This window comes from Haplochromis burtoni, unplaced genomic scaffold, assembly GCF_018398535.1.
Source record: "Haplochromis burtoni strain Fernald_Lab_line unplaced genomic scaffold, NCSU_Asbu1 Contig_311, whole genome shotgun sequence".
NCBI classification, from domain to species: domain Eukaryota; kingdom Metazoa; phylum Chordata; class Actinopteri; order Cichliformes; family Cichlidae; genus Haplochromis; species Haplochromis burtoni.
The window spans coordinates 107,439-109,635 of NW_024582672.1; the positions used below are offsets into that span (position 1 = coordinate 107,439).

The window sequence follows — 2,197 nt, forward strand, 5'->3', positions numbered from 1 at the left end:
GGAGTTTGGAGAGGCCATGGAAAAAGACTTTCGGATTGCCTTGAAGAGATTCTGGCAAACCGTCAGACGACTCAGGAGGGGAGAGTGGTGCTTTACCTGCACTGTGTATAGTGCGGGTGGAGCACTGCTGACTTTGACTGAGAACACTGTCAGGCGGTGGAAGGAATAAACAAAATACTCCTTAATCCCACTGTCTTCCATGACGAAAGCAAAGTCCGGGGACGGCTCGTCTATCCCCGGGGGTGAGGTCACTGAGGCAGTTAAGGAACTGCTTGGTGGTAGGCCCCCTGGGGTGGAAGAGGTTTACCCAGAGTTCCTGAAGGCTCTGGATGTTGTAGGGCTGTGTGGTTGACACGCCTCTACAATGTTGTTTGATCAGTGGTGGTACCTCTAGATTGGCAGACCGGGGGGGGGTGGTTTCCATCTTTAATAAGGGGGACTGGAGGGTGTGTTCCAACTATAGGAGGATCACACTCCTCAGCCTCCCTGGAAATGCCAGGGAGCTGGAAAGGAGAGTCCATCCGTTAGTCGAACCTTGAATACAAGAGGAATAATGCGGTTTTTGTCCTGGTCGTGGAACACTGGACCAGCTTCACCCTCTCATGGATACTTGAGGGTGCATGGGAATTTGCCCAACCAGTCTACATGTGTTTTATGGCCCTGGAACTTACTGATTCTTCACATTGATGCTATGGTTATTTTTCTTTCTTGTACTGAGACAGTGATTGTAATTCTCTGACACTGGGTCTTTGTTAGGACAGTGAAAAAAATCAGGGCTTAGCCCAGCCCTGAAATCTTTTTTTTTTCCCCCAAAAAAAGCAACTTTTTAAAAGTTTTTACTATATTTTTGTCATGGTCCCGGTCGGTGAGCCAGTGTTTTGAGTTTTGCACTTCTACTTTTTATTTTATCATGGATTATGACTGCTTGAGCTTTGGTTTCTGCCCTAAGTATTTCTAGCTCCTTAGTTCTGTAGTACTTCCTGAGTTCTAATTCTTAGGTTTTGTTATTTGGCTTCCCGGTGTTAACTCTGTCCCACACTTCAGGTCTCTATGTTCTGTCTCCCCAGTCTCTACTAAGTTTACGTGTCTAGAGTTCAGCCGGTGTGTTTCCTGTTTTACTTTGAAGGTCCGTGTCTCATGTCAGTGTTTCTAGTTTTGCTTCCCTTTGGTCTCGTCGTGTCTGATTTCTTCCAGCTGTGCTCTCCTCCTGTGTCTTATTCCCCAGTGTATTTAAGCCCTGTGTTTCTCTGTGTCAGTGTCGCGTCCTCCCTTATGCTGTGTGCTCCCTGGTGTGGAGTTTTAGGTTTTGGTTTCCCAGTCTAGTTTAGTTCTGTTATTAAAGCAGCGTTTTTCTGAGTTCATTCCTGTGTGTTGTGCGTCCTGCATTTTGGGTCCTCTTCCTGCCTGACCACAGCCGAATCGGGACAATTTTACAGTTAAATAAATATTTAAAAATACACACTGAGTGCTACCTAAAGGCTGAAGTAAGATGTGTGTAGCTGCCTGTCACAGAATGATACTACGATTAACTATCAGTGCAGTAAGAGTTCTTCAGCTTCGTTACTATTTTTTATTTTAAGCAGCAGCGTAAAGCTCGATGAAGTAGTTACATGCATATTTAAGCTTTACCAGCTCTGGTCTCAACGTATCTGCTTCTATTCTGCCAAAATGGCCATTTTAAACTGTTACCTGTGTTTGGTCTTTTGGGTACTCACTTCTTCCTCACCTTCACCTGGCGTCTCATCAATCTGCTGCACTCTTAATTTCCTCTACTCTCCTCCCTCGCTCCTGTCCTGGTTGTTACAAATAATGCAATCAGGATGTATCAAACAAACTATGTTGCAAATGTTTTGATGTGATGATTAGTATTACTACATTATTACATACTTTATATTTTAAACACAGATTTTAGCATATATTTAACATATCAGATTGAATTAAAAGCAAAAACCTAATGTTTCTGTTTCATAAGACCAAGTCACTAATGAATACAGACTACAGGCTAATATTTATTATACACTACCAGTCAAAGTGTGGACACAGCTTCTGATTTAATGGTTTTTCTTTATTTTGATGACTGTTTGCATTGTAGATTCTCACCAAAGGCCTCAAAACTGAATGAATGAACACGTGGAATTATGTAGTAAACAAAAAAGTGTGAAATATCTCAAAACATGTTTGATATTTTAGATTCTTC

The 2,197-nt window shown here is 42.5% G+C and overlaps 1 protein-coding gene across 5 annotated transcripts in view; it reads right to left on the reverse strand.

Annotated features, from left to right (window-relative positions):
* Positions 1-2,197, reverse strand: part of ydjc (YdjC chitooligosaccharide deacetylase homolog) — a 22,951-nt gene that overhangs the window by 15,389 nt on the left and 5,365 nt on the right. For 2 of the 5 annotated variants that reach the window (XM_005942470.3, XM_042228197.1), the window contains exon 2: positions 1,716-1,793. The exons of 2 other annotated variants lie outside the window; for them this stretch is intronic. The gene's annotated coding sequence lies outside the window, so the exon portion shown is untranslated. Of the gene's footprint in view, positions 1-1,715; positions 2,063-2,197 lie in introns of those variants that run through there. One more of the 5 variants, XM_042228198.1, reaches the window with a different exon arrangement.